The sequence below is a fragment of the Bos mutus genome, chromosome 3, assembly GCF_027580195.1.
Source record: "Bos mutus isolate GX-2022 chromosome 3, NWIPB_WYAK_1.1, whole genome shotgun sequence".
Taxonomy (NCBI): Eukaryota; Metazoa; Chordata; class Mammalia; order Artiodactyla; family Bovidae; genus Bos; species Bos mutus.
The window spans coordinates 53,076,449-53,102,873 of record NC_091619.1 but is presented as its reverse complement, the minus strand read 5'-3'; the positions used below and the strand labels follow the sequence as shown (position 1 = coordinate 53,102,873).

General features: G+C 39.0%; 1 pseudogene; it reads right to left on the bottom strand.

Moving 5' to 3' along the window:
* The window catches only part of LOC102277929 (tigger transposable element-derived protein 1-like), an 80,959-nt pseudogene extending 54,964 nt beyond the window's left edge, over positions 1-25,995 (bottom strand).
* Positions 25,996-26,425: the final 430 nt, after the last annotated feature.

The window sequence follows — 26,425 nt, the reverse complement described above, 5'->3', positions numbered from 1 at the left end:
ATGGGAATAATATAAAGTTAACCTTATAAAGTTGCTATGAATATTGGAGGAGATGAAACATTTGAAATATCTGGCACATACCACCACTGAGAAAGAGATTAGTTCTCTCTCACTTTTGAATCCCAACTTCAACTTCAAACAATACTGCTACATTTCATGGTGTACAATCCTTGCTCTGATATTCTCTCTCAAGTATTCACAACAATCTGGAAAAGTAAATAGCTCAGGTTGTGTGTAATCCAGGGATCAGAGCGATTGACTTGCCCAAAGCGCACAGCTGTTTAACGATGGAACCAAGATTTGCATAGAAAAAGCTCCTTAATCTTCTGTGTTCTTTTGAACCTGTGACTTCAAGTGAAAGCTAAGTTTTATTCTGAATATTAGTTCACAAAGGCATATATATATATATAATAGTCTTAAGGAAAACTTCCATCTAAAATGGTTATATATTTAAAGTTTTTCAAACTATTTTATCTCAGAAATTTGTTTCTTAGATGTTCAGGACAAGAGGTTTCAGTTTTATCTATGCCAAAATGAGCTATGTGAAGGCTTTTAAAAACAACTACATTGACACTCAAGTGTCCAATTTGTACATATTTCAAGGGCAATTTTTTAAAGTTGAATGTCTATTGGTTTTAAATAATCACATTTTAAATCTGTTAATGATAGTTCACAATGATTTTTAATTTCTTAACAAACATGCCTGTATTTTCCAGTAAAATAAAACCAGAAACCATTCCTGCAAGAAATACCACAACCTGACCAAATGCTCATTCTAATTAGAATGTTTATTGCAATTCAGGTTGCAGGTGGCCCCAAACCCTTTAAATTTCCTTGATTGGGTGTACTTAGAAAGTAACAAGTCACAAAGTGTGTAGCTTTCCACCGCAGCTCTTCCACTAGAAAGAACAGCATGAGTTCGCTTAACCCACTTCATCTGGGTGAATACTATGTCTTTCTCAGCTACAAACCTGTAGGAAAAGTTATCTTACAGCTCAATAGTCCTGTATTTTCTTTACATGAGTCTCACATGATTCTTCTTAAGGTCATTTCTAGGTATTTTATATAGTTTCCTGCTATTGTAGGTGAAATTCCCCTAGAGGGATTTTTTTCACTGATATTTGCTGTGCCTGAGGGCTTAGTCACTTCAGTCGTGTCCCACTGTTTGCGACCCTATGGATTGTAGCCCACCAGGCTCCTCTGTCCATGGGATTCTTCAGGCAAGAATACTGGAGTTGGTTGCCATGCCCTCCTCCAGAGGATCTTCCCAACCCAGGGATCAAACCCACGACTCTTAAGTCTCCTTCATTGGCGATTGGGTTCTTTACCAGTAGCGCCACCTGGGAAGCCTGGTATTTGCTGATACATAAGTAAATGATAGGGCTTCCCTGGTGGCTCAGTGGTAAAGAATCTGACTGCCAATGCAGAAGACTCAGGTTCGCATCCCTGGGTTGGGAAGATCCTCTGCAGAAGGAATAGAAATGGCAATGCAATCCGATATTCTTGACTGGGAAATCCCATGGACAGAGGAGCCTGGTGAGCTACAGTCCATGGGGTCACAAAAGAGTCAGACATGACTTAGCAACTCAGCAACAACAAGCAAATTATTGCAAACCTGGGTGACAGAAGCTCCTAAATATTTCTGGTAATGGATAATCACTAGCCAAAAGATTACACCAGAATTCAAAATGACCTTGAAACATTAGCAAAATGTTAGAAACAAAGAATACAGTATTTAGCGGACCAGGCACAACACAAAACGACAACCACCCATTTTTCAAAAAGAAAGGGATTCTGGAGAAGGCAATGCCAACCCACTCTAGTACTCTTGCCTAGCAAATCCCATGGACGGAGGAGCCTAGTAGGCTGCAGTCCATGGGGTCGCTAGGAGTAGGATACGACTGAGCAACTTCACTTTCACTTTTCACTTTCATGCATTGGAGAAGGAAATGGCAACCCACTCCAGCGTTCTTGCCTGGAGAATCCCAGGGACGGGGGAGCTTGGTGGGCTGCCATCTCTGGGGTGGCACAGAGTCGGACATGACTGAAGCGACTTAGCAGCAGCAGTGGCTATACAAAAGACTGTCAGCAAAACATGTAGGGTCAAAGTGAATAAGTAGCTGACCATGAATGAGCAATGAAGCCCTATGTTTTTTCTTATCAGGAATCTGGTATGTGAGAACCGTCAGTCCACATCCCTGGTGTGTTCAGTGCTAGTGGAACCTCTACCATGCCACACACTAATGCTGACAGGCACCTCTTTAAGAGCAATGCAGAGATCTTAGAACCTAAGTTGACATGACAATGCTGAGGACACCTATACGTTTTTTTAAAAATTAGAAGATGGAATTACCAAAAAGATAAAGGTGCTATAATAATAAGACAGAGACCAACAGTAGCCATGTACACAGATGACAAAAGATAAAACAGGCTTAACCTACAACTTGAAGTCTTGCCATAAATGGCAATGTTTTTGGATAGCAGGTTTATTAGTCACTAAAATGGATTAACACATGAGATTGTCAAATTTCCTGTTCTGGAAATGTAATTTATTAAAGTTCTCTACTGTGTTTCTCAATTCTAAGAATACTGACAACTCCAGTGACCTCAGGCTGTTTTTGAAGATGCTAGTGGCTAAGATATCCACAGCTAAGAAAGTAAATAATTCACCTTGCTCCTGAATACAAACAAAAGGATAGTCCAGCTAGTGAGTGACTGGGAAAGAACAGAGTGTTTATCTTACAGTGCTTAGTGGAAGAGGAACATGGCGTGTTTGTTATACCCAGCAACCATCCAGGTCTAGTCTGTGGTGTCTGCTGTGTTTCACAAGAAAAGACAAGGAGAAGCAACTTGGAAATAAGGTAGGATCTTGTTGGATCAAATACAAAACTACCTCCTAACACAGGCAAAAAGAGACTCCCAGCATCTGAGAAACAATCCTTAATCGAGAGGGACAAATTCATTTAAAGAGGTTTTGGACCAAGGTATGAGAGTTTAAGGTTGGTATGACCTCTTAGAGAAAAACGTTAAGAATTGATAGGGAAACATAAGAGCAGTGCTAAAGATTATAGCACAGATGAAGAATTACTCCATGCTTCATTTAAAAATAAAGAGGAATATACCTTTTTTTTCATGGTATATTTAGGATTATTTGAGATATGGCCTCTTGAACTGCCCCAGGTCAGTACTGATGTTTTTATTCACCTCTTTCTGGAGCCCCATGAAGGTCACTATTCATTTTTTTTTTTTTTGGTACATACCAGTACGTTTTCCTTTCCCATAATCCTACGTTCTTCCCTTTGTAATATGCCCTTTTCTTACTTAAAACTTATTCTACAATTCATTACATTCATGCTAACAACTGTTTCCTATTGTCTTAAACTTAACCTCATGAAAATGTGCAGATAGATCTGTAACGCAAACTGACTCTCCCTAAATTGGCTGTCTTACAGTTTGCCCCCTGTATTTATATCATTTCCTGACCTATAATTCACTACACTAGCAGTACAGAGCAATGACACTGAGTAAGGCTAGATGTGAAACTGGAAATGCATGTGGAAGAGTCAGTCTTCTACTTACAAAGGAAAACTATATTTAGAATACCTATAGTACAGAGACTTGAGTTGGCATAGTTTGGAACAGAACATGTGCTCTCATTTTGAATACAGGGAAGTAATACTTTTTCCCTTTGATTTTCTTTGTCAAAATTTTCAGGAGATGTCCTTAGATTATCAGATTAATGCTGACCTGAGACAGCAGAGAAAGGATTCCAGTTCTTACTCTGCTGACAACAGATCTTTACATATGGCTAGATTATAGGATAAGTCAACATATTTTTTAGAGGCACGCTCTTGTTCATAAGGAATCCTTGGTTTGGTCTAAGTTAGGCTTTAATTGTTTTCAGAACATTTTATTAAAGCTCCAAATATTATAATTAATACACACTAATAAAATATTATTTTAGGGTCATTAAAAATGATGAAAATAATACAATATTCGATAGCTCAGTGAAATCTAAATTTGCATTTTTATCATTTGAGACTTGGCAGAAATAGCAATCAAATATTACTCTGAATCAATGTAGATTACAAGGGGCCTTGTAGGAATCAATGTAGATCACAAGGGGCCATACAAACAGATAGGATTTTAACTGAGAAGTAATGGGGAGCCACCTTAGAGGAGCAGCAAAATCTGATTTGCATTTTGGAAATGCATCTCTAGTGGAAGTAAATACATCTAGTGGATGTATTAGGAGGAAGTGAGGCTAGAGACTGGAAGCCTTTTTGAAGGTGATTGCAGAAGCCCAGAGGCGATAACAAGCATCTGAGGGAGGATCCTAAGGCAATGGCCATGAGGATGATGAGAAGATTAATCTGAGCTAAAGAGTAGGTTTGACATGACTAGTACTAGACGAGAGATAAAATACAGAAATGAGGAGGCCTTACAAATAGCTGTGAAAAGAAGGGAAGCGAAAAGCAAAGGAGAAAAGGAAAGACATACCCATTTGAATGCAGAGTTCCAAAGAACAGCAAGGAGAGATAAGAAAGCCTTCCTCAGTGATCAATGCAAAGAAATAGAGAAAAACAATAGAATGGGAAAGACTAGAGATCTCGTCAAGAAAATTAGAGATACCAAGGGGACATTTCATGCAAAGATGGGCTCAATAAAGGACAGAAATGGTATGGACCTAACAGAAGCAGAAGATATTAAGAAAAGCTGGCAAGAATACACAGAAGAAGTGTACAAAAAAGATCTTCACGACCCAGATAATTACCATGATGTGATCACTGACCTAGAGCCAGACATCCTGGAATGTGAAGTCAAGTGGGCCTTAGAAAGCATCACTACAATCAAAGCTAGTGGAGGCGATGGATTTCCAGTTGAGCTATTTCAAATACTGAAAGATGATGCTGTGAAAGTGCTGCATTCAATATGTCAGCAAATTTGGAAAACTCAGCAGTGGCCACAGGACTGGAAAAAGTCAGTTTTCATTCTAATCCCAAAGAAAGTCAATGCCAAAGAATGCTCAAACTACCGCACAACTGCACTCATCTCACACACTAGTAAAGTAATGCTCAAAATTCTCCAAGCCAGGCTTTAGCAAATACATGAACCGTGAACTTCCAGATATTCAAGTTGATTTTAGAAAAGACAGAAGAACCAAATATCATATTGCCAACATCTGCTGGATCATCGAAAAAGCAAGAGAGTTTCAGAAAAACATCTATTTCTGCTCTATTGACTATGCCAAAGCCTTTGACTGTGTGGATCACAACAAACTGTGGAAAATTCTTCAAGAGATGGGAATAACAGACCATCTGACCTGCCTCTTGAGAAACTTATATGCAGGTCAGGAAGCAATAGTTAGAACTGGCCATGGAACAACAGACTGGTTCCAAATAGGAAAAGGAGTACATCAAGGCTGTATATTGTCACCCTGCGTATTTAACTTATATGCAGAGTACATCATAAGAAATGCTATGCTGGAGGAAGCACAAGCTGGAATCAAGACTGCCGGGAGAAATAGAAATAATCTCAGATACGCAGATGACACCACTCTTGTGGCAGAAAGTGAAGAACTAAAGAGCCTCTTGATGAAAGTGAAAGAGGAGAGTGACAAAGTTGGCTTAAAGCTCAATATTCGGAAAACGAAGATCATGGCATCTGGTCCCATCACTTCATGGGAAATAGATGGGGAAACAGTGGAAATAGTGGCTGACTTTATTTTTTGGGGCTCCAGAATCACTGCAGATGCTGATTGCAGCCATGAAATTAAAAGACACTCCTTGGAAGAAAAGCTATGACCAACCTAGACAGCATACTGAAAAGCAGAGGCATTACTTTGCCAACAAAGGTCTGTCTAGTCAAGGCTATGGTTTTTTCCAGTGGTCATGTATGGATGTGAGAGTTGGACTATAAAGAAAGCTGAGCGCTGAAGAATTGATGCTTTTGAACTGTGGTGCTGGAGAAGACTCTTGAGAGTCCCTTGGACTGCAAGGAGATCCAACCAGTCCATCCTAAAAGAGATCAGTCCTGAGTGTTCATTGGAAGGACTGATGCTGAAGCTGAAACTCAATACTTTGGCCACCTGATGTGAAGAGCTGACTCATTTGAAAAGACCCTGATGCTGGGAAAGATTGAGGGCAGGAGGAGAAGGGGCGACAGAGGATGAGATGGTTGGATGGCATCACCGACTCAATGGAGATGGGTTTGGGTAGACTCCAGTAGTTGATGATGGATAGGGAGGACTGGCATGCTGCAGTTCATGGGGTTGCAAAGAGTCAGACATGACTGAGCAACTGAATGGAACTGAACTGAGGATAATTCTAAGTTTTCTGGCTTGACCAATTAGGTGGCTAGTGGTGTTAATAACTAAAGTAGATAATATAGAAGGAAATGTAGATTTGAACAAAAACAATAAAATGAGCTTGGTTGAAGATAAATGGGGTTTGAGGTAGAACTATTTGGTTGTTCTTTAGAAATATTGTGATTAGGACAAAGATATGAGCAGGATAAACATATGCATAAGTAAGTAAGTGTTAGTTGCTCAATCGTGCCCGACCCTTTGTGACCCCATGGACTGCAGCCCACCAGGCTCCTCTGTCCATGATATTTTCCAGGCAAGGATACTGGAGTGGGTTGCCATTTCCTTCTCCAGGGGATCTTCCCAAACCAGGGATCGAACCCATATCTTCTGCACTGCAGGCAGATTCTTTACCAACTGAGCTACAAGGGAAGCCTAATTAACAGGAGTTGATGAATTGGCTCAGGTGTGAAACACTGATTCCTAGCCATTTCCCAGGCCAACATACCTGCATGATATATCACAGCCCCATTGGTGACTGTGGCAATAGTGGCTTTATAGGTATGTGATCTTAGCACTCTCTCCTTTGAGTGTTGAGAAAGAAAGTGACAGAATCCTTAAGAATGGATATACTTAAAGCACTACTGCTTAAACTCAATGTCTACAGATCACCCAGTAAGCTTGTTAGAAGGAAGATGCCTAGACTCACCCTCAGAGACTTGGATTCATGGTGTAAGACCCAGGACTACACTTGTTTAAAAAGTAACTTCTACTATGTTGTATACACACTGAAGTTTGAGAGGTTCTAATAAAAAGAAATAAGAAAAGGTAGTCAGAAGTTTGCATATGTGAATTGTACCTTTAAAATGACCATGTATTTTACTTCAATCCAATTATTCTTTTTGTTTGTTTTAAGTTCATGGTTTTAGTCAAAATCTAGAGACTATTTTTCCTAGAAAAGTTTGTAACAAACACATTTTCCTGCTTTGATTCATAGCAGCATGATTCCCAAGACTTAACAAGGAAAAAACCTAAAGTTAAAAACAAAACAAGCAGTGAAAAAGAACTGGTTTATAAAACCTGGAAATTCCTAATTTAAAATTTTAGACTCATTATGCTTAATGGTAAGGGTGCTAGACTGAAATTCAGAAAATCTGCATTATTTGGTATTAGTACTAACCTTGAACAAGTCCTTGGAAGTTTCTAGGCCTTCATTTTCCCATTTACCACAAGAAACCCTTGCATTGGGAAAGTCTCATAAGATTCTAGATAAAGATGAAGTGTGATCTTTTAACTTGTATAGTAAGTTGAGTCAAGTAAAAATGATGCTATTAGTATTTAACCATTTTGACCTACAAAAAAATGGCAATTTCATGTTTCAACATATCTAGGATCAAGCTGGAGGAGGCCATGGAAACCTACTCCAGTGTTCTTGCCTGGAGATTTCCATGGACAGAGGAGCCTGGCAGGCTACAGTCCATGGGGTGGCAAGGAGCCAGACACGACCGAGCAAACTAAGCACAGCACAGAACAGCACAGGATTGAGCAGACCCACTAGGCAGGAGCAGCCCAGGGGCTCTATATCACCCCATCTCACAGTCACAGTTGGCTTTATGTTCTCCAGCTACAAGTAGTCTTTCTCTATGGCCACAAGCAGAGCAGACACACATTTCCATCCTTCAGGTCCTGTGATTTCAAATTGAATACTCCTGAAGAAGGATTCAGATTATCATGGCTTGGATCACACCTTCACCTCAGCCAAATGCTGCAGAGTACCATTTCTGGATGGAAATGGATCACTTTCCTGTCTTAGTGACTAGAGGTATAGAATATCATGAATGGCTGCTGTTAGTCCCCTCAAAGAGGTGTGGTACTGAACAGACAAAAACTAGATATCCTCTACATGTCTGTATGTCTCTGGGTGTGTCATGACTTAAACCATACTTTATTCATTGAAAGTAGACATTATGAACAAACCAGCCAGAAGGAAGATGATTTTGATTCAAAATCTTTATGACTTGGGAAGTTATTTCCTTCTTTTGAATCTATTTTCTCATCTGAAAAAAATTTATTATAAATACCTCAAAGGTTTATTATAGGATTATATGACAGCATGTATATGAAAATTTTCATGTGTATGACATTATAAAATACTACAGAATTTAAAGAATCTTTCATTCAATAAACTATTGAGTACCTACTAAGGGCTGTGAACCTTGTTAGGTGTTGGGAATATAAAGATGAATACAATATGGTATTTTTCCCCTTTGTAATATCACAATAGAGTAGTATAACACCCAGTATTTAAATTACCTCAGTGCATCTTTTAAAATATTTTAAATAGATCAAGTGCTTGACAGTTGAGTCAAAAGAGTACAGTAGTTTAACAAATACATGCATGCATGTTCAGTCACTTCAGTCATGTCCGACTCTTTGCAACCCTATGGACTGTAGCCCACCAGACTCCTCTGTCCATGGGATTCTCCAAGCAAGAATACTGGAGTGGGTTGCCATTGCCTTATCCAGGGGAACTTCCCAACCTAGGGATTGAATCTGCATCTCTTATGTCTCCTGCATTGGCAGGCGGGTTCTTTACCACCAGCGTCATCCAGGAAGACCTTTACAAATGCAGGGGTAGGCAATATATTACAGAATAGAGATATTACTAAAAATCTGAGTGTAAAATGAATTTCTTCAAAGCAAATCTTTCACTTGATTTACCTGTATTGACAACACTTTATTTGGTTCTGTTCACCTCTTCAGCAAATGATTAATTTCTTCAAGATTAACATTTATTGCCTCAAAACTGGCTTTTATCAATAAACAATCATATAGCTAGTATTCTATTCTATGTCTTATCTCTATACACACTTAGCCTGAAAACAGCAATTCTTACCACATAGTCTCTTGCACACACAATTTTCAAACTCTTTCCTAAACAAATCAATTTTGAACTTGATTTGTGTTAGTTTTTATTTTTATCTTTTCTTGGCACAATTCTCTTATTGAATTGTATTGTCCCACTCAAGCTCATGCCTTGGGAAAAGGTTGGTAAAACTGAGACTTGTCTATAAAATGATCTTACAATTGTCCTGCCATTTGGAATCTAAAATTACCAATATCACTCAGGACAGTCAAACATTTCTCACAGTGGTCTACATTCTCATCATTATGAAATACATTTTGAAACAAGACTCATTCAAAATGTTCAGATCAGATCAGATCAGTCACTCAGTTGTGTCCGACTCTTTGTGACCCCATGAATCGCAGCACGCCAGGCCTCCCTGTCCATCACCAACTCCCAGAGTTCACCCAGACTCACGACCATTGAGTCAGTGATGCCATCCAGCCATCTGTCGTCCCCTTCTCCTCTTGCCCCCAATCCCTCCCAGCATCAGAGTCTTTTCCAATGAGTCAACTCTTTGCATGAGGTGGCCAAAGTACTGGAGTTTCAGCTTTAGCATCATTCCTTCCAAAGAAATCCCAGGGCTGATCTCCTTCAGAATGGACTGGTGGGATCTCCTTGTAGTCCAAGGGACTCTCAAGAGTCTTCTCCAACACCACAGTTTAAAAGCATCAATTCTTCAGCGCTCAGCCTTCTTCACAGTCCAACTCTCACATCCGTACATGACCACAGGAAAAACCATAGCCTTGACTAGATGGACCTTTGTTGGCAAAGTAATGTCGCTGCTTTTGAATATGCTATCTAGGTTGGTCATAACCTTCCTTTCAAGGAGTAAATGTCTTTTCATTTCATGGCCGCAATCACCATCTGCAGTGATTTTGGAGCCCAGAAAAATAAAGTCTGACACTGTTTCCACTGTTTCCCCATCTATTTCCCATGAAGTGATGGGACTGGATGCCATGATCTTCGTTTTCTGAATGTTGAGCTTTAAGCCAAATTTTTCACTCTCCACTTTCAAAATGTTAACAAGATTAAACAATAAATTCTAAGAAAGTTTTCAGGAACTTCCTGCTAAAAAATATTTGCTTGCTCTGCACAGTTTATATGACAATCACATATTTATTCAGCATGAACTGGCCACACTGCAATGAGTTCCTGTCACTATTGCTGCTGCTGCTGTTGCTAAGTCGCTGCAGTGTCCGACTCTGTGCGACCCCAAAGACAGCAGCCCACCAGGCTCCCCCATCCCTGGGATTCTCCAGGCAAGAACACTGGAGTGGGTTGCCATTTCCTTATCCAGTGCAGGAAAGTGAAAAGTGAAAGTAAAGTCGTTCAGTCGTGTCTGACTCTTAGCGACCCCATGGACTGCAGCCCACCAGGCTCCTCCACCCATGGGATTTTCCAGGCAAGAGTACTGGAGTGGGGTGCCATCGCCTTCTCCGCCTGTCACCACTAGAACTGTATAAAATTCTCAAACCAAAGGCTAGCTTAGTGTTCATAATGCCACTCCTTCTTGCTTGTACTTTATACTTATTGTTCAGTTTGGCATGGGTTCCTAGCTCACTTTGCCTGGCTTTGCGTATTCATTTCTTCAGCAAATATTTACTGTATCTTTGAGGGGTACGTACAAAATTAACAAGGCACAATCTTTGTTCTCAAGGCCCTTACAAAGCAGTAGAGGAGACAGAGACCTAAAAAGACAACACAGGAGAACAATGTAATATGGGAAGTATGGTTTGTGTCTATCTCCTCCTAGTTCCTTTAGGTGATTCTTCCTCAACTCTACTGGTCTAAAAACTCTACTGGCTGATCATATGGGTTCAAGGATGGGCATGAAACTGGCCCACGTCTATCAAAGGACTCCTCAGAGCTTTCCTGCTGGAGTTAGAAGGGGAGGAGTATCCCTATGTCACAAGCTTCAGGTGTGGAGCCTGAAGCATGCAGGTGATTTCACTACTCGAAATGAGAAGTAGCACTTTTCCCACCATATGCAGAAAACAATTCAGGAGAGACCACAGGTAACATCCGAGGAGTAGCAGAGGAGAGCAAGACCTGAGAGATGAAGAAAGCCTCGCTGGTCCCTCGGTCTGGTATGCCTGAAGCTGTCACTTCCCTAGACTGACCATATGGGGTGGTAGGCAATTCTGGGACAGTATGGGTGGCTCCATAATCATCAGGGATCCAGGCTCCTTCTGCTTTTCTGCTCTGCAGTCCTTAACATTTGACTTCCATCCTCATGTATCAACTGCACTTTCAGGCGCACTTTTACTACAGTCTCCATCATTTCTTAACACCTCTGGCACAGAAACTGTGTTCTGTGCCAGTTGTCATTTATCCTCAAGTGGTGTTGTTTTCCTTATGCTCTGCCCACTTCACTCATTACTCACTTAAACTCTGTAGCTTTGAGAGTATTGTCCCTAATAAAAATCAAGAGGGACATCTACTTAAGTACACTCCTATTGGGCTCAAGCAAGAAGTCTAACCACTCCTTTGTTGTAAATCTTCTGAAGAAAAAAAAAGACTCATCAATGGCAATGTTCTCAACTCCAAGGGTATGGGACAATGGTGTATCTACCTATTGTGAAGGAGATGAGGTATATCTAGTAAACTTACTAGATAGATGTAGATTGTTTTTAAAGTTTGCTAACAGTGCTGTCTTTCTTTTTAGAGAAGACTAAAGTTCATTCATATAATAACATCATTTTCTGTCTCTTGTATTCTTGTATGCTTGATAAAATAGGAAGATAAAAGGATCAGAAGTACTGGTTAATTTACAACCTTGAAACCTATTTAAATATATTCATAAGTGTGTCATGGGGGGATGGGTGGGAGGCTCCAGAGGGAGTGAATACAGGTGTACTTATGGCTGATTCACATTGTTGTACAACAAAAACCAACACAACATTGTAAAGCAATTATCCTCCAATTAAAAAAAAGTGTGTCAGAGATTTGAGCATCCTTTATATGCAGTAGCAGCAGAATATCTTAAGTATAACCCCAAAGCAGGCAGACATTATGATAAAGCTTGGAAAGGGACAGGGAGTAGAGACCAACTGTCATCACTAAATATGCAAGTCATTTCACTAGTCATGAAAAGTGCCAAATGGGATTCGCTTGCTGGCCAAATGGGGTCCTGTGTGAACTTTAGCATATGTCAGTAGTCTCCTGGGAAAGTCCCACCTTAAGATTAGGAAAAGAAGATTGATGTTAGATTTAGGAATGGAGTGTTGTGGATAAGGAAATGGAATGATCTACTTCTGAGACCATGGCTTGCTCCTCTAGTAATTTGGAAGGAGCAAGCTGTAAATAAAGGGTATCTAAGACGAAGAATTTCAAATCAGAGATGGTGCTGCCATAGATGTGGACTCTGCTACAAAATTTGTCTCAATAGAAAAATAGAAGGAATCTAGGCCTTCAGATGTAGCTGTTAGCCCCAAACAATGGAAAAAAAAGAAAATCACCTGAGAAAAATACTGGCAAGAACCTAGATAATAATTTGATGTTAGTGATGATGGCAATAAGCAGATTTTAGCAGCAGAAAATGGAGCAGCCAATTTTATAGGAACAACTCATCCAAAAATTGTGTGATTTGGGAGAATGCTTAGTAAGAGATATTATGAGCCTATGAGTTATATTAGAGACTGTGACTAGCGAAGTGGCCTTAGGAAAAAAAATAAGGGATAGAAGTAAGAAACAGTTCAGTTCAGTCGCTCAGTCGTGTCTGACTCTTTGCAATCCCATGAATCAAAGCACGCCAGGCCTCCCTGTCCATCACCAACTCCCAGAGTTCACTCAGACTCACTCACGTCCATCGAGTCAGTGATGCCATCCAGCCATCTCATCCTCTGTCATCCCCTTCTCCTCCTGCCCCCAATCCCTCCCAGCATCAGAGTCTTTTCCAATGAGTCAACTCTTCCCATGAGGTGGCCAAAGTACTGGAGTTTCAGCTTCAACATTAGTCCTTCCAATGAACACCCAGGATTGATCTCCTTTAGGATGGACAGGTTGGACCTCCTTGCAGTCCAAGGGACTTTCAAGAGTCTTCTCCAACACCATAGTTCAAAAGCATCAATTCTTCGGTGCTCAGCTTTCTTCACAGTCCAACTCTCACATCCATACATGACCACTGGAAAAACCATAGCCTTGACTAGACAGACCTTTCTTGGCAAAGTAATGTCTCTGCTTTTCAATATGCTGTCTAGATTGGTCATAACTTTCCTTCCAAGGAGTAAGTGTCTTTTAATTTCATGGCTGCAGTCACCATCTGCAGTGATTTTGGAGCCCCCCAAAATAAAGTCTGACACTGTTTCCACTGTTTCCCCATCTATTTCCCATGAAGTGATGGGACCAGGTGCCATGATCTTAGTTTTCTGAATGTTGAGTTTTAAGCTTACTTTTTCACTCTCCTCTTTCACTTTCATCAAGAGGCTTTTTAGTTCCTCTTCACTTTCTGCCATAAGGGTGGTGTCATCTGCATATCTGACGTTATTTATTTCTCCCAGCAATCTTGATTCCAGCTTGTGCTTCTTCCAGTCCAGCGTTTCTCATGATGTACTCTGCATATAAGTTAAATAAGCAGGGTGACAATAGACAGCCTTGACGTACTCCTTTTCCTATTTGGAACCAGTGTGTTGTTCCACGTGCAGTTCTAACTGTTGCTTCCTGACCTGCATACAGATTTCTCAAGAGGCAGGTCAGGTGGTCTGGTATTCCCATCTCTTGAAGAATTTTCCGCAGTTTATTGTGATCTACACAGTCGAAGGCTTTGGCATAGTCAATAGAGCAGAAATAGATGTTTTTCTGAAACTCTCTTGCTTTTTCCATGATCCAGCAGATGTTGGCAATTTGATCTCTGGTTCCTCTGCCTTTTCTAAAACCAGCTGGAACATCTGGAAGTTCACGGTTCACATATTGCTGAAGCTTGGCTTGGAGAATTTTGAGCATTACTTTGCTAGCGTGTGAGATGAGTGCAATTGTGTGGTAGTTTGAGCATTCTTTGCATTGCCTTTCTTTGGGATTGGAATGAAAACTGAACTTTTCCAGTCCTGTGGCCACTGCCACACTAATGAAGTAATAAACAGAGAGGACTTGGAAACTGACAATGGATAGGTGGGAAGGGAGTAGAGAGGTAAGGAATAAAAATTCACTTTGTTATTTTAGGTCTAAATAACTAGAAGAAATATATTAAAAAATATAGATATACTACCTTCATATAAATAAAGAAAACTGGTAGAAAAGATTATTTTAAGGGGAAAGGTGATATATTCAGCTCTAGATAATTTGAGTTTGAGGTGAATGAGAAATATTCAAGTGGAAATGTTCAGAAGAGTCAGTAACAGGAAATGTGAGACTGAAGTTAAATGAGAGAGGTCAAGGTTACAGTTCTAGATTGGAAGCTATTCTCAGTGATATTAGTGGAAGCCGGAAGAGAAGATGACATCACCAAGGGAGATGCTAGAGACCAAAGTGTGCCACGTGAGCAAGTCTTTTCCCTTGTTCATGCATATTAACCTTAAATATGCGTACTGCAAATACTCATTTATTGCCTTGAACTGGTGATCATTTATAGCCTATCGTCTGAAACATAACACAACAGGGTACTTGGTTTGAATTTGAATTTCAAAATTAGATTAGTGCAATCAAGAAATTTAAATATATATGGTGGGTGAGAATATTTGGATACCAAAAAGTTGCTCCTAACTTGTGTTATAACCTAAGTTTAGTGACAGGTACTTTAACATTTAAGCTTGCTGCTGCTGCTGCTGCTGCTAAGTTGCTTCAGTTGTGTCTGACTCTGTGCAGCTCCATAGACGGCAGCCCACCAGGCTCCCCAGTCTCTGGGATTCTCCAGGCAAGAATACTGGAGTGAGTTGCCATTTCCTTCTCTGCTGCTGCTGCTGCTAAGTCACTTCAGTCGTGTCCGACTCTGTGGGACCCTATAGACGGCAGCCCACCAGGCTCCCCCGTCCCTGGGATTCTCCAGGCAAGAACATTGGAGTGGGTTGCCATTTCCTTCTCCAGTGCATGAAAATGAAAAGTCAAAGTGAAGTCGCTCAGTCATGTCTGACCGTCAGCGACCCCATGGACTGCAGCCCACCACGCTCCTCCGTCCATGGGATTTTCCAGGCAAGAGTACTGGAGTGGGTTGCCATTGCCTTCTCCCATTTCCTTCTCTAGCCAATACTAAATGCATAGGTTGACTTTCACATAATATTTTTCCTTAATTCTATTGCGATATGTTTTTTTAAAGAAGAATTTCAAAATCACTTCTGAATTTTTTAAATTGTATGGCTTTAAGTTAGATGAATGAAATATGCCTTTTCAAATATAGCGTTAAAGATTTTAGTACATGGTATTATCCAAACTATTAATATCTGTGTTCATGTTTAATTATATAAAGAACATTATGCAAATATTTACCTGAACAAGTAAGATATCATTATTAATGATGACTTGTGAATATAATTAGAAATGAGTAATTAGGAAAAATACGACAGTAATAAAGAGTATATTTCAAAAGTAGTACACTAGGGATATGAAAATAAGCCCTCTATATGTCCTTTATATACCAGTAGAATATGCATATGGTGTTCCTGCCTATGAAATGATTTGAAATGGAAAGGTAGGAATAAAAGAATCATAATGATCTCTTATCCTCAGAGTAATTTTAATCTTAGCTACTGTATTCTATTACTCAGATTTGAATAGACTAGGTATCTTAGAGAAAGTCTTATCCTCTGAAGAGCAGATTGTTATCTTATCTCCCAAAATAACATATTAAAAAAGGAGTTTTGAGGCTGGTGGATCAAGATGGAGAGTAGGAATACTCTGAGCTTACCTTCTCCCATGGACACACCTAAACTACAACTACATATAGAACAATTATCTCTGAGAATGACCTGAAGTCTAGCAGAACAAATTTTCTATAATTAAGGATGTAAAAAAAAGGCCATACTGAGAAGGGTGGGAGGGGCAGAGATATGGTCTAATCAGAACCCACATGCCTAGTGCAGCAACCCACAAGAAGAAGGGTTATCAGAACTAGGAGGTCTCCTCTGAGGAGAAAGGGGTCTGAGCCTCACATTGGGCTCCTCAGCCCTAGGAACCAGCACCAGGAAATGAGCCCCCATTACACCTAGCTTTTAAAAAAACAGTGGGGCTTACCTCTGGGAGAGGAGGAGGGCTGTGGGAAACCAAGACTCCACTCCTGAAGGGACTTGCATAAAAACTTACTTACTCCAAGTCCCAGCAGAGAGGTAGCAGCTTGGAAAGCACAAGGGTCATATGAAAAGAAAATTCAGATTTTAATTTTAGAGCATGTGCCAGAGGGAAGGGATCTGATGGAACTCTCTCCAGGTATGGAAGCATTCAAGGCACCATATTTTCTATTAAACTCTCCTTCCATCTAGCTGGTACAGAGCTGGTAGCTACCATTTTTGTCACTCTCTATCAACCTTGCTAACATCATGCACCTTGCCCAGGCATTCTTCTGAGGACCAGCCCTGCCCAATAGGCCTGCCCTAGGAGGCCCATCCAAAATGGTTCCCACCCCTCCCCACTTGGTGGGCAGCACTGGCCTGCACCAGCAGTATCCCCCCAAAATGGCTCCTGTGCTGGGGGGGTCCAGCCCACACATCACTGTGCTCACAACAGCTATAGCTGGACATCACAGCCAGTCATGCTGGGGACAAGTCCTGCACATTAGTGTGCCCATAATAGTCATAGCCAGGCCTCTCAGCCAGCCAACTCGGGGGCAAACTCACCCACCAGCAATCCCACAGCAGTCACAGCCTAAACACAACAGTGAAATACATGCAGCACATACAGGGGATACCCCTAGAGCACCTAGCTATGGGGACGGGGGGCTGGGGATAGTTCCACTGGCCCCACTGAACACTTCCTACATTAGGCCACTCTTTCAAGACTAGGAGACTTAGCTGACTTACCTAATACATTGAAACAAACATGGAGAGTTAGGTAAAAACGAGGAGACAACAGAATACCTTCCAAAGGGAAAAATAGGACAAAACCTCTGAAAAGGAACTAAAGAAATGAGGGTAAACAATCTACCAGGGAAAAGGTGAAAGAAATAGTCATAAAGACACTCACCAAATTTGAGAGAAGTCAGTGAAAGGGTCAACAAACAGAAAATATTAAAAAGAACCAATCATAACTGAAGAATATGATAACTAAAGTGAAAACTACACTAGAGGGAATCATCAGCAGATTAGAGGAGGCAGAAGAGTGGACTGAGATCTGGAAGACAGGGTAACGGAAATCACCCAATCAGAACAGCAAAAAGAAAAAAGAGTTTAAAAAACGAGTGTAGTTTAAGGGACCCCTGGGACAATATCAAGCATGCTAACATTTTCATGATAGCGGTCCCAGAAGGAGAAAAGAAAGATATACAAAATCCACTTAAAGAAATAATGGCTGAAAATTTCCCTCACCTGGCAAAGAAAACAGACATCCAAGTCCAGAAAGCAAAGAGAGTTACAAATAAGATGAAATGAAAGAGACTCACACCAAGGCATATTAGAGTTAAAAATAAAATAGAGAACCTTAACAGCAGCAAGAGAAAAATAACTAGATACGTACAAAGGAACTCCCATAAAACTATCAGCCAACTTTTCAGTATTGACTTTACAGGCAAGAAGGGAGTTACACTATACATTGAAAGTACCGAAAAAAACTTACAAATAAGAACACTCTACCAAGGTTATCATCAGAATTGAAGGAGAGATAAAGAGTTTACAGACAAGCAAAAGCTAAAGGAGTCTGTCACCACTAAAATGGCCTTTTAAGAGATATTAAAAGGACTTGTTTAAAAGAAAAAGAAAAATCCATAACTAGAAACAAGAAAATTATGAAAAAAAAAATTCACTGGTAAAGGCAAACATAAACTAAAGGTAGTGAATCAACCACCTACAAAGCTAACATTAAGGTTAAAAGACAAAAGCAGTAAAAAATCATCTATATCAAAAATAACTGAGTGTTATATAAAGTTAAAAGATGCAAAATATGATATAAAAACATAAGGCAGGTGCTTTTAGAACATACTCAAACTTGAGTGACTATCAAAACAGACCCTACATACATAGGTTGTTACATATGACCCACATGTTAATCATGAACCAAAAACCTGTAATGGACACACAAAAAATAGAAAGGAATGCAAACATATTAATAACACTAAAGAACATTATCAAATCACAAGAGAATAAGAAAGGAACTGCTGCTGCTGCTGCTGCTGCTAAGTCGCTTCAGTCGTGTCCGACTCTGTGCGACCCCATAGACGGCAGCCCACCAGGCTCCCCCGTCCCTGGGATTCTCCAGGCAAGAACACTGGAGTGGGTTGCCATTTCCTTCTCCAATGCATGAAAGTGAAAAGTGAAAGTGAAGTCGCTCAGTCGTGTCCGACTCTTCGAGACCCCATGGACTGTAGCCCACCAGGCTCCTCCGTCCATGGGATATTCCAGGCAAGAGTACTGGAGTGGGTCGCCATTGCCTCCTCCAAGAAAGGAACAGAGAACTACAAAAAAAAAAAAAAAAAACCCTAGAAAATAACTCACAAAAGGATGACATGTACATACTTATCAATAGTTACTTTAAATGTAAATAGGCTACATGCTTTAATCAAAGGATATAGGATGGCTGAATAGATAAGAAAAAAACTAGATCCATATATATGTTTACCACAAGAGACTCACTTCAGATTAAAGACACACATATACAGATAGTGAAGGGATGGAAAAAGATATTTCATGCAAATACAAATAAATATGAATGGAAATAAAACTGGGGTACCAATACTTAGACAAAACACAAATATTTGTCTCTCCTAACAAGAGACAAAGAAAGACATTAAATAATGTAAAGGGTTCAAGCCAACAAGAAGATAAAATACTTGGAAATGCATATGTACCCAACATAGGAGCACCTGAATAAATAAAACAAATACAGACATAAAGGGAGAGAATGGCAGTAATATATTAATAGTAGGGGATTTTGACACCTCACTTACATCAAAGGATGGGCCATCCAGACAGAAAATCAATCAGGAAACACTGGCCTTAGACAACACACAGATCAGACAAACTTAATGGGTATATGTAGAATATTCTACACCAAAACAGAATACAGATTTTTTGCAAGTGTAAATGAAATTTTCTCCAGAATAGATCAAATGGCATGCCACAAAACAAGACTTCATAAATTTAAGAAGGTTAAAGTCATATCAAGTATCTTTTCCAACTACATAGTATGAAACTAGACATTCATTACAAGAAGAAAACTGGAAAAATAGGATAGTACTTGGCATAAATGTTTATTATTGTCATAAGAAATCTATTCAAGCCATGCAAATACACATATACACATAACACATACGTATTATATTTTGTTGTTTGTGACGGTTAGGTACAAAAAGTACCAAGGTAAACAGGTAGGCACAAAAGGAAGCTTCGATTCACTCTCAAGAGTTACACTTAGAGCTAGTATAGGTCCTCTGGAGAGAGGTAAAATTGAATGTGTGTTTTATTTAACTTCAAGTTCTACTGTTGTTTTAACCTCTTTGCTTCTTTATTCTTTACTGTTTACTCTTTGTGACTCAATTAAACAGATGCCAATATAGTCATGCAGAGAAATACAAAATAGTGCCAACACAGTCAGGTGAAAACAATAACAATAAAATTGTAGGAGCAATTTGAACTAAAGCTAGAACTCAGATCTTAAACTCTGTCTAAAATGAAAAGGAAGAATTTTCTTTTCTCTAGGTTGGCTGGTCATATTGATCCCATTCACAGGCTAATTCAAATTAAGAAGCAAATGGGACTCTAATACATTCTTTTGATATTTAAGGAAATTGAATTTGGGTCACAAGTAACAAGTTGACAATTGATGGACAGAGAGTTGAATAAGTCATCCAATTAATTTAATTCTAATATATACATATATCTGTAAATATTTTTGCTTTCAATTGCTAAATGTAAACATAATTATTCTATTTTGCTATCTATTCAGATACTCTATTTGACAAGTTGAGAGTGGTGAACTGATGTAAATTTGAAAAAAATGTATAGATTTGACCAAAGGAAGAATTTTAAGATTGCAATTCATGGGGAAAAGGCGGATTATTTTCTTTTGGAAATTTTAAAGTTAGAGTTATTCTCCTAGTTGGGTTAAGTACAAAACACTTTAGAATTCTAGATTCTTAAAGTATAACAGTTCAGTTCAGTCGCTCAGTCGCTCTTTGCAACCCCATGAATCGCAGCACACCAGACCTCCCTGTCCATCACCAACTCCCGGAGTTCACCCAGACTCAAGTCCATCGAGTCAGTGATGCCATCCAGCCATCTCATCCTCTGTTGTCCCCTTCTCCTCCTGCCCCCAATCCCTCCCAGCATCAGGGTCTTTTCCAATGAGTCAACTCTTTACATGAGGTGGCCAAAGTACTGGAGTTTCAGCTTTAGCATCATTCCTTCCAAAGAAATCCCAGGGCTGATCTCCTTCAGAATGGACTGGTTGGATCTCCTTGCAATCCAAGGGACTCTCAAGAGTCTTCTCCAACAGCACAGTTCAAAAGCATCAATTCTTCAGCACTCAGCCTTCTTCACAGTCTAACTCTCACATCCATACATGACCACAGGAAAAACCATAGCTTTGACTAGACGTACCTTTGTTGGCAAAGTAATGTCTCTGCTTTTCAATATGCTATCTAGGTTGGTCATAACTTTCCTTCCAAGGAGTAAGTGTCTTTTAATTTCATGGCTGCAGTCACCATCTGCAGTGATTTTGGAGCCCCCCAAAATAAAGTCTGACACTGTTTCCACTGTTTCCCCATCTATTTCCCATGAAGTGATGGGACCAGATGCCATGATCTTCGTTTTCTGAATGTTGAGCTTTAAGCCCACTTTTTCACTCTCCTCTTTCACTTTCATCAAGAGGCTTTTTAGTTCCTCTTCACTTTCTGCCATATGGGTGGTGTCATCTGCCTATCTGAGGTTATTGATATTTCTCCTGGCAATCTTGATTCCAGCTTGTGCTTCTTCCAGTCCAGCGTTTCTCATGATGTACTCTGCATATAAGTTAAATAAGCAGGGTGACAATAGACAGCCTTGACATACTCCTTTTCCTATTTGGAACCAGTGCGTTGTTCCAGGTCCAGTTCTAACTGTTGTTTCCTGACCTGCATACAGGTTTCTCAAGAGGCAGGTCAGGTGGTCTGGTAATCCCATCTCTTTAGGAATTTTCCACAGTTTGTTGTGATCCACACAGTCAAAGGTTTGGCATAGTTAATAAAGCAGAATTAGATGTTTTTATGGAACTCTCTTGCTTTTTCGATAATCCAGTGGATGTTGGCAATTTGATCTCTGGTTCTTCTGCCTTTTCTAAATCCACCTTGAACATCTGGAAGTTCACGGTTCACATATTGCTGAAGCCTGGCTTGGAGAATTTTGAACATTACTTTACTAGCGTGTGAGATGAGTGCAATTGTGCAGTAGTTTGAGCATTCTTTGGCATTCCCTTTCTTTGGGATTGGCATGAAAACTGACCTTTTCCAGTCCTGTGGCCACTGCTGAGTTTTCCAAATTTGCTGGCATATAGAGTGCAACACTTTCACAGCATCATCTTTCAGGATTTGAAATAACTCTACTGGAATTCCATCACCTCCACTAGCTTTGTTTGTAGTGATGCTTTCTGAGGCCCACTTGACTTCACATTCCAGAATGTCTGGCTCTAAGGTGAGTGATCACACCATCGTGATCATCTGGGTCGTGAAGATCTTTTCTGTACAGTTCTTCTGTGTATTCTGCTTCTGTTAGGTCCATACCATTTCTGTCCTTTATAGAGCCCATCTTTGCAATAAATGTTCCCTTGGTATCTTTAATTTTCTTGAAGAGATCTCTAGTCTTTCCCATTCTGTTGTTTTCCTCTATTTCTTTGCACTGATAGCTGAAGAAGACTTTCTTATCTCTTCTTGCTATTCTTTGGAACTCTGCATTCAGATGCTTATATCTTTCCTTTTCTCCTTTGCTTTTCGCTTTTCTTCTTTTCACAGCTATTTGTAAGGCCTCCCCAGACAGCCATTTTGCTTTTTGCATTTCTTTTCCATGGGGATGGTCTTGATCCTTGTCTCCTGTACAATGTCACGAACCTCATTCCATAGTTCATCAGGCACTCTATCAGATCTAGGCCCTTAACTCTATTTCTCACTTCCACTGTATAATCATAAGGGATTTGATTTAGGTCATACCTGAATGGTCTAGTGGTTTTCCCTACTTTCTTCAATTTAAGTCTGAATTTGGTAATAAGGAGTTCATGATTAAAGTATATATATGGACAAAAAGATCCAGACCCTGAAATGAATTGATGCTGTAACTGTGGGATATTACACTTATTCTGCATGTCTGTCTTCACCAATCTATTGTGAGTAATTTCTAACCATGTGAGGTAAAGAAGGAGGTGAGTAGCGGAGAGCAGGGGGTCTGTGTCAGGGGGAAAATGATGGTATGTTGGAAAACATATTTTGCCACTTATAGATATAACTACCATTTTTCTACAAGCTACCTCCATCAAAGAGATACATTGATATCTCAGCACGTGTAGAAAGAATGAATATGTAGAAAACCCTGACTATCACACTTCAGATCTTTCTCAGGAATGTCCTATCTTTCACCCATTAACATTGCCTTAGACAAAGATGTTCTGTATGCAGTGCATACTGGTAACACATTACATATTTAATATATTTTAGCTTCGTTTTTCACAAAAGTTTTTATAGCTCCTGGCCTCATTTACTTTTCAAAGAAAAACAATGAATTGAATGTATTATTACAGCTAAGAAATTTAAATTTCTTTCAGCATTTAAGGGATAAGAGAAAGCCTGAATTGAAATCAGCTTTCACTTGGTACGTAGGGCAAGGAAAACAGGTGTTAATGAAAAATGATTCACTTAGAGCTGTCATTACCAGCATTGTTAATCTATATCAGAAGCCAGTGGGAGGAGAAAAATGCATTAGAAGGTTAATAGTTTTGGAATGACAGTTCAAAAATGAACATTTGAAGTAATGCAAGATCTGCTAAATAATCAACAGGCTGTAAAAAATTATTTGCTTTATTTTTCTGTTAACTATACTCAATGCCAAACTGAGAAGTTGAAAATGAGAAAATTTTATCTGCTGGTTTTGTTAAATATAACAGAATTTTATCATTATACAGTTATATGCAAACAATGTCTACACTGTGAGCTATAACATATGGGCATAACATAAATAGTATCTATTAAAATAACTGAAGAAAGTAACAAGTGAGCATTTATTTCCCATTATGTATCTCCTCTTGGAGAAGGCAATGGCACCCCACTCCAGTACTCTTGCCTGGAAAATCCCATGGAAGGAGGAGCCTGGTAGGCTGCAGTCCATGGGGTCGCCAACAGTCGGATATGACTGAGCGACTTCACTTTCACTTTTCACTTTCATGCATTGGAGAAGGAAATGGCAACCCACTCCAGTGTTCTTGCCTGGAGAATCCCAGGGATGGGGGAGCCTGGAGGGCTGCTGTCTACGGGGTCGCACAGAGTTGGACACAACTGAAGCAACTTAGCAGCAGCAGCAGCATGTATCTCCTCTATGTATCTATGTTCCTTTGTCTTTATTCATATACTGATGAATATATTATAATGAATTTAAAATTTTAATACTGTTTGATCAGTATCAAAAGTTATAATGGAAATGATTAATGTAATATTTTATTAACTGTTTTAGTACAAAGAAGTATTTATGAGAAGTGTTTCAAGTCAGGAAGGCATGCATTTCTTAGGTGAATTACTCCAAGTACAGATTTTATCAGCAAAAGAAAACAGTGCAAATGGATATTGATAATATAGGTAAGCCATTTACCACTATTTAAGAAGTATTTATACTAAAACAAACATAATCTGGAAAAAAAACTTTAAAAAACTTATGTTCCTTTGAGTGAAAGCCCATAAAATATGTTTATATCCAAAATAGGTTGTATGATTATATACCCATTACTAAAAACTTTAAAAAATTCTCATTTATAAGGTCAGTCATTTTCATTCTTTGTTTTAATATAGATAGCTCTGAAGAGCTTTCCATTCTTAGCATGTGAAAAATAGGAAGTGTTTTTCTATGCCACAGATGAACTCATAAGAAAATCTTTGAATATCTTCTCTGCAGCCCCAATTTCAAGTCAATAGATTAAGTGCCCACATTGTTTGCAACTAAGTCACAGCTGTCTAAATTGCTTCAGAAATGTTTAGCAGATTGCTTTATAGCAGGATAACACAGTTTGAACCACAGTTTCTTGAATACATCTTGCTGAGAGCTTATCTCATTCAAATGATGAAGGCAGCTGAAGCATGGTATTTGAATCAACCACATTTTGTTCTAATAAAGGAAAATTTTAGGAAGCTCTAGTTGTGATAGGCAACAGAGTAAAGCAATTGAAATGTGGATATTATATTTTACACCATTCAAACTACTTGCGTATATGTGTGTGGTGATATTTTAAAAATAAAATTTTTTCATTTGGCGAGAAGCTTACAGTTAAACTGTAAAAGCAATATACAAATCATGTGAATTGCCAACATATAAAAATAAATATGCAAATGAGTATAATATTCTTTTCCAAAATAGCATCTTTAATAGGAAACACTTCATAAGAATCTTTACAGAGTGATGTATTTTAAAGTCATTTTTATATTTCATAAGTACTTATAACTAGCAGTTCTTATTTTTAATTAGAAAATACACATCTCTTCAGCCATACCTGAATAAACTATAGATACGAACATGAGGAATGGGTACATTCACTTCTAAATTTTAAAAATTCTTATCAAAGAAGTTCTTATAAAGTACTTTCTACACATGAGCTTTACATATACTAGATGCTGTTGTGATTACAGAAGTCTGATATATATTTTTTTCACTCAAGAAGCTAAAAATCTATTTGGGAAACATGAGTATAATAGGATCCTAAGGTGTGTGGCTTATAAATATAAACCCAGTAAGTTGTAGATACTTCAAAAAGTTGTTGAGAAAGTGAATGTGTTATATACAAGTTAAATTTTGTTTTTAACTGATTAGAGAATGTATTTAAATATTTCAGAAAAAATCTATCAATGGCAAGTTTGAGAAGAAGGCTTATCTAAATATCCAGCTTGGAATGTATGCTCCAACTATCTATTGCCATGTATTGAGTTGGTCAAAAATTTCCTTTGATTTTTTTTAAGTAAAAATAAAAAGACACATTTTTCATTTTCACTAAGAACTTTATGGAACAACGGATTCACCATTTTATTACACTACCGTATGCCATTTTTCAGGTAACTTCATAACTCCATGTTCCCAAAGGTTTTTAAGCAAAGAACTGTTACAGGTGCCTTTTCCAGTCTTCCAGGAACTTGAAAATTTTTTCCATTAAAAGAATTTTGTAAAGACCAAAACAAATGGATATCCAAAGGTGCAACATCTGGTGAATAGGGCAAATGAATCATAACTTCCCAGTCAAGCTGTAAGTTTTTGCCTGGTCATCAAAGACACATGCAGTCTTATATTATCCTGAAGGAAGATTATGCATTTTTGACTAATTCCAGATGCTTTTCATTGAGTGCTGCCTTCAGTTGGTCTAACTGGGAGCAGTACCTGTTGGAATGAATAATTTGGCTTTCCAGAGGATCTCATAATAGAGGACTCCATTCCAATCTCACCATATACACATCATCATCTTCTTTGGATGAAGACTGGCCTTTGGTGTGCTTCATGGTGGTTCATTTGCTCCATGAACTCTTCCATTCCACATTATTGTACAGTATCCACTTTTCATTGCCCATCACAATTTGTTTGAAAAAATGGAACATTTTCATTACATTTCAGTAGAGAATCACATGCAAAAATAAGGTTCCAACGGTTTTTTTGGCTTACCTTATGTGGAACACAAGCATCAGAGTGATTAACAAAACCAAGCTGGTTCAAGTGATTTTCATCACTTGATTTGAATATTTTGAGTATGTCAGCTATCTCCCAGGTGATGTAACATTGATTGTTCTCAACTAATGTCTCCATTTGATCACTATTAACTCCAACTGGTCTATCTGACCATAGAGCATCATTCAGCAAGAAATCTCCTGCAACTAGAATTGTCTTACAGAAAAAACAAAATCGACTTTTTGGCCAACCCAATATACCTATTGC